This window comes from Tasmannia lanceolata, unplaced genomic scaffold, assembly GCF_043159265.1.
Source record: "Tasmannia lanceolata isolate RefF3 unplaced genomic scaffold, GAP_Taslan_0.1 ptg000019l, whole genome shotgun sequence".
NCBI lineage: Eukaryota > Viridiplantae > Streptophyta > Magnoliopsida > Canellales > Winteraceae > Tasmannia > Tasmannia lanceolata.
The window spans coordinates 16360815-16373105 of NW_027518696.1; the positions used below are offsets into that span (position 1 = coordinate 16360815).

The 12291-nt window shown below is 36.9% G+C and overlaps 1 pseudogene; it reads left to right on the forward strand.

The window, feature by feature from the left end:
- Nucleotides 1–8310: 8310 nt before the first annotated feature.
- Nucleotides 8311–9039, forward strand: LOC143852361 (secreted RxLR effector protein 161 pseudogene; annotated as a pseudogene).
- Nucleotides 9040–12291: the final 3252 nt, after the last annotated feature.

Sequence of the window (12291 nt, forward strand, 5' to 3'; positions counted from 1 at the left end):
AGAAGACCAGGTTTAGTGAAGCCAGTCCGTCGGGTTTGGACCGAACCACTATAAAAATATCGGGTGCATTCTTCTCTCACTCTTTCCTCTACTTTCTTTATGCACTTATGTTTTTATTTTCTTGTGTTTCTTTGAAATTTGTTCTTTGGTTTAGTTTTTAATTAATCTTTTTAAAGGAGTAAATTTTTTACAAACCCAATCCCCCTCTTGGGTTGCCTACCTGGGGCGGCACACAGCGTTTTTCACCTACGACGTAGATGCTATGAGATGAAGGGTCTAGATCATGCTGATGGCACATCCAATCATAAGATGGATGACATCTCTCACATCAAAATGCATCTTATCATGTCATTTCTTTTGACAAAGAAATTGGGTAATATTTGCCTAATATTGGCTACCCAAAAAAAAAAAAGAAAAAGAAAAATGATATCTGCACTCTCATTATTCGGATTCTTGACTTTGTCAAACACGTCACTAATATCTTGTTGATATGGTGTGAATTAACAGCCATTTGAAGCTACTATGGGGAGGGGGAAAATAGAAAAGAAGAGTGCCCTTATCAAAATATAGAAGTGCAGATATCATTTACAAAAAAATAAAAAAATAAAAAAATACCCTCTCTCTTAGTTGGACAATCACTTTCACTGTATATGTTTGCTGATGTGAGAAATTAAGATATTTGCTCCACATGGTGGCCCACAAGCAGTAGCATTCTTTTGCTTTATGAGGTCTCATAGATTGTTTTTTTGTTGAATTTTGATGGAAAAAGAGTTGGGCGAAAGTGAAAGGTGCGTATTAATTCCTCCATCTGTGGGTGCCTACTTAGATTCTTTTTGACTCTTAGATTTTTGTTGTAATTAAAAAAATAATATTAGAAAATCATTTCTTAATATATAATTAATAATATATTATGATAATAAAAATGATATCCCCACTCCCTTGTTTTAATAATTTCCATTCTTTCTGTGAATATCACCTTCCTTATCACCTGTTATATGTTGTTATAGTTTACAAAATGCTATCAGAATCCACTTCAAAAGGAAATGACCCATGGAGTCTACCTATGTCTTGGTCACGGTCCGTTGGATCCCTTATTGGTTTCTTTTTGGACTGTTTTTTGGGTCGTACACTCTGAGTCCGGGTTACTATCCATTTTGACTCGGACTGTCCGTCTGAGTGTCCTAGGCCTTATGCTGTACACAATTGGGGGCACGGCTAGGGGAGAGATCGAAACAAAATGTGAGAAAATGAAATATTGTTTCTAGGGGTGTAAACGAGCCGAGCTTGGCCAGGCTCGGCTTGGCTCGTTAAGCTCAAAAGCTCGGCTCGGCTCGGTCAGGCTCGCGAGCCTTACCGAGCTCGGGTTATATTATGTTCACACCCCTCATCTTCCCTGGACAGCCCTACTAGTGTAATTTGACTACTTTTTTTACACTATGGTGAGTGGTCCTAGTAACAAATGGGGTTCCAAAAATGAAGTGACATATTTTGCCCCTTCCTTTCACTCCCTGGACAACCCTTTTAATGTATAAATTAATATAATATATATATATATATATATATATATATATATATATATATATATATATATATATATTTAAATATATTAAATTCTTAATGAGCCTTAATGAGCCGAGCCTGGCCTAAATTAGGCTCGGCTCGTTAAGGATTCGAGCGAGCTTCCGAGCCCGAGCCAAAATTGACACCCTTAATTGCTTCTCATTTCAAATACTACAAAAATACGCCTCAGAAGTAAAAAAAAATAAACAAAAATATGAAGGGTATTTAGTTATTGATGCCCTCCGGGCTCCATTCAGATCTTGGACAGTCTATCATATTTTGTGGCTACATTTGGGTCACGATCCAATTTCGGACCTTAGGATATGGATCCGATGAACATGGTTCGGATTATTCGGATCCGACTATTGTGCCCAATTTCTTTCCATCGTGCTCCGATCATTTGGATCCGTGGGACCGGGACCGTCTGGGTCCATTGACATCTCTAATGTACTCTAATCTAAATATAATAATAAAAAAAACAATAATGATATTGCCACCCACTTTCTCAATTTTAAGAAAAGAGAGGCAAAGTTGAGGGGCAGCCTCGCTTACAACATGAATAAATTTACAGGAAATGACATCCATAGATTTAGGGAATCTCTGCCTTGCCACATTCTCCGTGTAGGATAATTCGCACCCCTTTAACGTGAAATGACGTTAACAAGAGTTTAAGTCTGCCACATTCCCGCTTTTAAAGGAGTGCGAATTATCCTACAGGGGATGCTAATCGAATTTATCATCACCCAAAAATAAAGGCAGCTTATTGACGCTCCTAAATTAGACATTTCCCTTCAAGCAATTTTGTCTTCTTGGGTTCTTACGTTTCTGCACTTTGAACAAATTGACATAGGTCTCATGCCTAATTTCGAGGGTATCTACACTAGCCCTAGATTTTAGGGTGCAATTCAGGTCGATTTTTTACCATAAGATCGGGTCGGCTTAGGGTTGAGTCCAATGTATTTCTTAGCAAAAGCTCAAATCAAACGTACCCAAGTTGCACTCCTACTAAATTGTTATTGGCACCTACAAATCTAAACATTTTCTATTATAGAAACCTCTAAAGATCGGAGGGTTATGATCATCCTATGGAGATGATTTATGGGGTGCAGTGCTATTTATGTTGTGGCCCGATCATCTTATGAAGTGGGCCCCACTGTACTTTAGAAAGAAAAAAAAAATACTTGACTTCACATGTACTCACCTTATAAAATTAGACAAATGGACATTGCTTAATTTGAAGGCTGTCTATACCATCACACACACAAAAATAAAATAAAATAAATAAATTAAGGGTGTCTGGAACAGAAATGACACACCTGAACCATTCAAAAAAATAAAAATAAAAATGAAAGACCTGAAACAACTGAAATGGTTTCTACATGCTCCATGATTTCCCATTAATTTACTCATAGAATGGGCCTTACCTCAAATCAGGGGTTGGAAGACTGAACAGTGATGAATTCCTCAACTAACCAACCAACTTGGAAACTTGCTTCAAATTTAAATAACATCCTTAAGTCATTTGGTGTTTGGTGAGCTTAAAATACAGTCTCCTCCACATCAACTTCATTTTATTAGCATTCATATTTGTTGGGAAATGATCACACATTGACTTCATCTTATTAACTTTACACTCTTGTTAGACAATTAAAAAACTTCTATACCAAAATCTGACACTCTCTCTCTCTTTCTTATATCTTTTTGTTGAAAAATAATATTTCATTAAGAGCATGTTTGGAACCCATGATTTTTCTATGGTCTGGTAATGTTTTTTTTAGATAAATATTATTTTAATTAACACTTTTCCTTCAAGTCTTAAATTTTTTTACCTATAAAGGGTTTAAAAAAAGTTGGAAAGATCTTTTCCTAAAGGAAAGATTTCAGAAAAAAAATATATTTTCATGGCTGCCAAACATGAGTCATGTTAAGAATCACGTGGTTCGTGGTTTTGTTTTTGGTGAAAACAAGTTGGCCTACTACTACACATGTGCCACTTGATGGTAATCAATGTGGTTGGTCTAGTAAGTTCCTGTTCGTTTTAGATTTTGACAACTGATTGCGAGACTGATTTTGAGTCCAATATTCGGCTTTGGACCCACAATCGGTTGTCAAAAATCTAAAATGAATGAACATGGCATAAGTCTACTCACTGCCTCTACTTTGATGATGACGGATTAATTAATGATCCTAAGTTGTTAATAAATATCTTGGGTGACAATGAATCTAGATGGTCTGATGAATGTGAAGGGCCAAAACTTAATTGAGTTGGACTTGGGCATAATAGCCTGATCCATGAAACATGATCCAAATCTATAACCTAAGATTAGCCACCGAATTTGTCAGTGTCCTAACCCAATTAGAGGCTGCTAAGGTGCGAAAATACCTTTAAGAGTGTAAGTGAAAAAAAAATTTAGGGGCCGTTTGGATATGCGGATTTTAGAATTCGGAATTTCTTCAAAATTGTAGCTAAGAGACAAGAGAAGAAGCAGACCATCCGTCGTTTTTGACTCATTTTTTGTTAGTATTTTAATACTAAAAATGAAAAGACATTTGCTTTTGCAAAAGATTCCTTTTTCTTTTGAACTTCCTACCCAAAATTTGAAGTTTTCAAATTGATTCTTTCTCTTGTAATGTTCCCACTAAAATTTTTGAATCATTTGGAGTGTGCTCTCTTTTCACTTGCAAAGTTTAGTCGTAGATGGGAAAGTGAGAAAAATTCTCCCATCCATATAAGAGGGAGTGTTGAGACAAGGCTTGAGCCTTTCAAGGGCATTCAATTTGGTTGCCTTGGGAATTTTACAAAGAGAACCAAGAACAAATTAAAACACACACACACACATACGCGTGCGCCGAGCCGCGCAGTGCCGTGTCGGGTCGGGGTGCGGGTGGGTTGGGTTTGGATTTTTCCTAAACGTAATTATCTTTTTAAACACGAAGGGTTGTGTCTTTTAGTTTCTTTTCTAAACGGAATTATTATTTTCAAACCCAATAGTCATGTCTCCTAAATCTGACCGTTAGATACATCCTTAATAACGTTTAAAAACGTACTTAACGTTTAAGGGATGTGTCCATACATTTTAAAGGATGCATTTACTGTTTTTAAAATGTGTCTTAAACAGACACGTTTAGTCTATAAAATCAGATGATTACCAACGATTTTACACACACTATCTTTATCTGTCTTCTCTCTCTGTTCTTAACAGAACATTATTTTTTACTGTTCTTAACAAAACATTGCTTCCGTTCCCTCTGTTGTTAACAGAACAGGATTATACCTATAGTGATCTGTTGTTTTCTTCCTTCTCTATTTTATTATAATTGTTGGGCATTCGGAGTGTTTGCCGTTTGGTTCGAATTTATCTGATCGTGCAGTTCAGATAAATAGCGACGGTGCGTCGAGCTGTTGTATCCTGGGGGTGATTGCGTTCGAATCTGTTGCACCGGAGGTTTTTCCGCAGAGGCGTAAAATCACCTTAAAGAGAGCGACCTAGTCCGTGCCTCATCTCGTAGCATCGAAAATGTTTCATCTAACAATTTATTTTCTGTTTTTTTCAGAAAATTTAGAAATCAGGTACGCCAGAATTTTATATTTAGAGGAAAATTTCACAACAATTTTAAGGTGATTTCCGTTTCTGTTTTCCTCTTTCTAAAATATGGCATCCCATGATGAGCTTATGTCGGATTCTTCAAATCCGAACAAGCCTTTTCAATTCAGTAGTGCTAATTTTAAGAGATGGATGAAGAAAATGTTTTTCTATTTATCCACTAAGAAAGTAGCCCATGTTTTGGATGACCGAAGGCCTTGGAGATCAGAACTTGAACCCATTAGGTCTGTCATAAAAAAGAATTGGACAGACTCTGATTTCCTTTGCCAAAATTTCATTCTAAATTGCCTCTTCGATGAGCTATATGACTTTTATAGTGACTGTAAGGATTCCATTACACTTTGGGAAGCCTTACAGAAGAAGTATGATACAGAAGAGGCTGGGTCTAAGAAATATGCGGTTAGTAAGTATTTCAGATATTATATGGCGGATGAGAAGATGGTGATTTCTCAAACCCACGAGTTGCAAAAATTTGTTCACGACATTCTTGCAGAAGGAATGACTATAAGTGAACAATTTCAAGTTGCAGCCGTGATTGACAAATTACCCCCTTCTTGGAAAGAACTTAGAAATTCCCTTCTTCATAAAACTAAAGAACTATCGATGGAGGGTCTTCTTGTTCGTCTTCGGATAGAAGAAGAAAACCGTAACCAAGATAAGAAAGAAGGGAATACTGAAAATGTAACTAATGTGAATGCCATTTCTGAAGTTAAGAACCAAAATCAGAAACCGCAAGTGAATCTGAAGCCCAAAAAGAAGTTGAAGAAAAAGCAACAGAACCAAAACCGAGGTACCTTCAAGCGTCAGAACAAAAACACAACTTCTGGAAAGAATGACTATTCCAAAGTTGTGTGTTATATTTGTAGTCTCAAAGGTCATATTGCACGGATGTGTCGACGTAAGAAGAATGCGCCAGCCCCTCAAGCCAACGTGACAGAAGAGCCACTTGTGGCTATGATCACTGAAGTTAATATCGTTGGAGGATCTGAAGGGTGGTGGGTCGTCACTGGTGCGTCCCGTCATGTGTGTTTTGATAGGAAGTGGTTCAAGACGTATGCTCCTACAGATAATGAGAAGAAGGTGCTTCTAGGGGACTCGCATACTACAAATGGTGTTGGGGACGTTGAGCTTTGCTTCACTTCAGGGCGGAAAGTGATGCTGAAGGATGTTCTTCATACTCCAGACATGAGGAAGAACTTAGTTTCTGATTTTCTTCTTAACAAGGCTGGTTTTAAACAAACCATAGAGTCTGACCAGTATATTGTAACCAAGTTTGGATCATTTGTTGGTAAAGGATATGCATGTGATGGAATGTTCAAACTGAATGTTGAAATAATGAATGAAAGTGATTCTTCTGTTTACATGCTTTCTTGTATTAATTCATGGCATGCTAGGTTGTGTCATATAAACAGAAAATATGTACATAACATGAGTGTACTAGGTATGATTCCTAAAGTAGTATTAGAAGACTTTAAAAAATGTGAAACATGTAGTATGGCTAAAATTTCTAGAAAACCTTTCAAAAGTGTTGAAAGGAATTCAGAACTTTTAGACTTAGTCCATAGCGACATATGTGAATTAGACGGTATCTTGACCCGTAGTTGTAAAAGATAAGTTATTAATATATATTTAATTAAATAGAGGATTTATAAAAGTTATACTTAGAAAAATCATTTATAAAAGTTATAAAGTTATAACTTTTATAAATGATTTTTCTAAGTATACAATCATCTATTTAATTAGACATAAGAGTGAAGCCTTAAAAATATTTAAGGAATACCTATTAGAGGTTGAAAACCAATTCAATAGGAAGATTAAGAGACTAAGAAGTGATAGAGGAGGTGAACGAGTCATTAGAATTCACTGACTTTGTTAAATCATTAGGAATTATACATGAAACAACCGCTCCTTACTCCCCTGCCTCAAATGGGGTTGCAGAAAGGAAAAATCGAACACTAGTAGAACTTACGAATGCTTTACTCCTAAGTTCAGGCGCCCCTTCTAACTTATGGGGAGAAGCAATTCTAACTTCCTGCTATGTTCTTAATAGAATTCCTAATTATAAAACTAAAGTCTCACCTTTTGAATTATGAAAAAATAGGAAACCCAATGTGAGTTACTTTAGAATTTGGGGATGTTTAGCTTATGTAAGACTTCCTGATATTAAGAGACCCAAAATAGGAAGTAGAGCCATAGAGTGTGCCTTTATGGGTTACTCACTTCCAAGTAAGACATATAGGTTTTTAGACCTTAATAACAATGTAATAGTAGAGTCTGTGGATGCTGAATTCTTTGAACATAAATTTTCTTTTAAATCTAGAGATAGTGGGGGTACTGTGACTATTGGAGATAGTGGGGGTACCAAGCCTAGGATTGGGGTAAACCCTGAAGTTGAGATTGAACCTAGGCGAAGTAAAAGACCTAAAATAGCCAAAGATTTTGACTCTGATTTCTATGTCTTTAGTTTGGAGGGAGATCCTTCTTCTTTAGAGGAAGCTTTGTCCTCTTCAGATGCCGACTTTTGGAGAGAAGTCATCAATGACGAGATGGAGTCATTGATGTCAAACTAGACTTGGAAACTAGTAGATTTACCACCAGGATTCAAGACCATAGGATGTAAATGGGTTCTTAGAAGAAAATTGAGACAAGATGGAGCCATAGACAAATATAAAGCCAGGCTTGTTGCTAAAGGCTTTAGACAAAAAAAAATATAGACTTCTTTGATACATACTCTCCAGTTACTAGGATTACATCCATTAGAGTTTTGATTGCAGTGGCTGCAATCCATAATCTGGTAATTCATCAAATGGACGTAAAGACAGCTTTTTTAAATGGTAGTCTAGAAGAGGAGATATATATGGACCAACCTAGTGGCTTCATATCTCCAGGTCAAGAAAATAAAGTATGTAAGTTGATGAAGTCACTGTATGGTCTTGAACAAGCACCAAAACAGTAGCATGAGAAATTTGATAATGTCATTATATCTAATGGTTTTAAAATTAATGAAAGTGATAAATGTATATATTATAAGTATTTTGATACTTATTGTATTATTATTTGTTTATATGTGAATGATCTTTTAATTTTTGGTTCAAACTTAAGAGTGGTTAAAGAAACCAAAAATTTGTTAATGCAAAACTTTGACATGAAAGATTTAGGAGAAGCAAATGTAATTTTAGGGATTAAAATTACAAGAACTGATAGTGGTATATCTTTAGATCAGTCTCATTATATAGAAAAGATACTTAAAAAGTATAAGTACTTTGATTGTAATCTTGTATGTACTCCTTTTGATCCTAGTATTAGACTATACTCTAATGAAGGTGAAAGTGTTAATAAAAAAGAGTATGTTAGTATTATTGGTAGTTTAAGGTATGCTACAGACTGTACCAGACCTGATATAGCATATGCAGTAGGTATATTATGTAGATATACTAGTAATCCTAATATAAAACACTTGAATGCTATATCAAGAGTCATGAGATATCTTAAACGAACCATTAATAATGGGATTCACTACCAGAGATTTCCTGCTATCTTAGAGGGTTTCAGTTATGCCGATTGGAATACTTTGTCAGAAGATTCCAAGGCTACCACTGGTTATGTTTTCACTATTGGTAGTGGTGCAGTTTCTTGGAGATCCAAGAAACAGACTATCATTGCTCAGTCCACTATGGAATCTGAGCTGATTGCTCTAACCTCTGCATGTGAAGAGGCTAGTTGGTTAAGAAACTTTTTATCTGATATACCCATTTGGGAAAGACCTGTTCCTGCTGTTTTGATTCCTGTGACAGCACAGCTGCTATTGGAAGAGTACATAATAAGTACTATAATGGAAAGTCACGACAGATACGTCGGAAGCACAGTACTGTGAAAGAGTTGATCTCTAATGGATCAGTCACCATTGACTTTGTGAGATCTGGTGATAATTTGGCAGATCCCTTAACTAAGGCCTTGTCAAGGGAGAAAATCTGCAATACGTCGAGGGGGATGAGACTAAAGCCCATTTGTAAATAGTTACCTATGATAGATGCCCAACTTAGGGACTAGAGATCCCAAGAACTAGGTTTTCAATGGGAAAAATGAGTCATAGTGTAACTTGTGGACGATCATGCTGATTTCGAGTTTATCTCAATGTCCATCCCTATGGTGTAACCCAAGCATGATATCTTGAAGCGTTTGTAAGGTTGAGTTATTATTCTTAATGAGATCTATAGCTCGTATGAGTGGGATGTCTAGGCTATAGGAGCATCCTTGATAGACTCACCTACATGTTAGCACGGAAGTGGGCCGCTTCCAAAAGAGAAGAGGGCTTATTCTCTTATGCTTACATGGAAACTGGGATGTAGCACATGGCCGTAATGTGCGATCTTTTTTGGAACCAATTGAACACTTTAGTATCATGTGTGTGGTGAACGTCTTTCTGTACCCAAGGATTGTAGTTCAAGACATAGTCACTATCAATTCCTTACAGTTAGAATGCACTAACACTAAGTAAAGGTTCAAGACATAGTCACCTTTATTATACGTGATACTTTGCTGATTGCCCAGCGTTACGTTTTACTAGTATTTTTTCTATTAAAATAAGTGGGAGATTGTTAGTATTTTAATACTAAAAATGAAAAGACATTTGCTTTTGCAAAAGATTCCTTTTTCTTTTGAACTTCCCACCCAAAATTTGAAGTTTTCAAATTGATTCTTTCTCTTGTACTTTTCCCACTAAAAATTTTGAATCTTTTGGAGTGTGCTCTCTTTTCACTTGCAAAAGTTTAGTCCTAGATGGGAAAGTGAGAAAAATTCTCCCATCCATATAAGAGAGAGTGTTGAGACAAAGCTTGAGCCTTTCAAGGGCATTCAATTTGGTTGCCTTGGGAATTTTACAAAGAGAACCAAGAACAAATTAAAACACACGCACGCGCCCCGTGCCGTGTCGGGTTGGGGTGTGGGTGGGTTGGGTTTGGGTTTGGGTTTGGGTTTTTCCTAAACGTAATTATCTTTTTAAACACGAAGGGTTGTGTCTTTTGGTTTCTTTTCTAAACGGAATTATTATTTTCAAACCCAACAGTCATGTCCCTTAAATCTGACCGTTAGATACATCCTTAATAACGTTTAAAAACGTACTTAACGTCTAAGGGATGTGTCCATACGTTTTAAAGGATGCATTTACTGTTTTTAAAAGGTGTCTTAAACAGACACGTTTAGTCTATAAAATCAGATGATTACCAACGATTTTACACACACTATCTTTATCTGTCTTCTCTTTCTGTTCTTAACATAACATTATTTTTTACTGTTCTTAACAAAACATTGCTTTCGTTCCCTCTATTGTTAACAGAACATGATTATACCTATAGTGTTCTGTTGTTTTCTTCCTTCTCTGTTTTATTGTAATTGTTGGGCATTCGGAGCGTTCGCCGTTTGGTTCAGATTTATCTGATCGTGCAGTTCGGATAAATAGCAACGGTGCGTCGGACTGTTGTATCCTGGTGGTGATTGCGTTCGAATCTGTTGCACCGGAGGTTTTTCCGCAGAGGCACAAAATCGCCTTAAAGAGAGCAACCTAGTCTGTGCCTCATCTCGCCTCATCGAAAAGGTTTCATCTAATAATTTATTTTCTGTTTTTTCCGGAAGATTCATAAATCAGGTACGCCACAATTTTATATTTAGAGGAAAATTTCACAACAATTTTTACCTCTCGCCCTTCTCTCCGTCAGCAAGAGAGTAGCATATCCTCCCATATTTTCAGGATTTAGAAATCAAGAGATTTTTAAAACCTGGATTTTTCACTTAAAATGCAAGAAACACTGTCAGGACAGCATACATCAGCTTGATCATGAACCCTCTTTTACACTGTTTTCAAACTAGAAATCTGGATTCCAAAATTTGCGTATCCAAACGGCCCCTTAAAGTTTTGGACAAAGTTTCTCAGGGCGGTGAATTGCACGCATTGGGATTTTGGCAGCCAAAGAAGGCATCTATCAGGCTACGTGGTCGCAATCTTCGGAATCTTTGTGACACTCGTGGGCACGGAAAGGGGAGAGAACTTGTTTCAGCCTAGCTTCAAAGAAAGAAAGGGGAGAGAACTTGCGACCGGACCTTACTGTGAGGAGTACGACCCCAACTGACAGTGACGGTCGTGATGAGGAGTGCTTTGGTTGTATATGTGTTGGGAGCTTGTTCGCTCACTGTTGGCCTTCAAGCCCCCATGATTTGTACTTCTTTTGCGTATCTATATATATATATATATATATATAGAGAGAGAGAGAGAGAGAGAGAGAGAGAGAGAGAGAAAACGGTTCCTACACATATGTGTAGAGAGTTCTCTACACACTAGCTTAAAATACAGTGGGGACCCACATTGTTTGGGTGATCCAAGCCATTCATTTTTAAGGCCCTCACATAGATAGGGTATCCACAAAAAATCAGATCCATAGGATCATCCCAACCCTACAATTTGTGGAGGTAAAATGGATGTCTTTAAACCTTCACAAATTAGTCCATTTTTTGCCTCAACAGTTCGAATGGTTAGGATGATTCTATGGATCTGATTTTTTGTGGACACCCTATCTATGTGAGGGCCTTAAAAATGAATGGTTTGGATCACCCAAATAATGTGGCCCCCACTGTATTTTAAGCTAGTGGGTAGATAACTTATCTACACATATGTGTAGGAACCGTTTTCTCATATATATATATATATATATATATATATATATATATATATATATGTGTGTGTGTGTGTGTGTGTGTGTGTGTGTGTGTGTGTGTGTGTGTGTGGTAGGGGTCTGCCCAACCCCAGCTTACCCATCAAAAAAAAAATGTAGGGTTATCCACAAATATGACAAATTGGTTTTAAGGTTCAACTACATGTAAAGGCTAGATGGATTGGTTCATTCAATTTTTTGTTCGCTTGCCCTGAGTGATAAAAATATCTTTTACATCCCAATACTATCAGTAGCCCCTCTTAATCTTTTTTACCTTTTCAAGGCAGATAAGGTTCTGTGGCCATTATAAGAGAAAGCGAAGTCTCGAGGACCCATGATTTTCCCCTCAGAGTAGTATGGCGAGAACCAAGTCTCAACTCTCACGGATCAATCCTGTTCCATGTCATGGTGAGGGTGAAGTC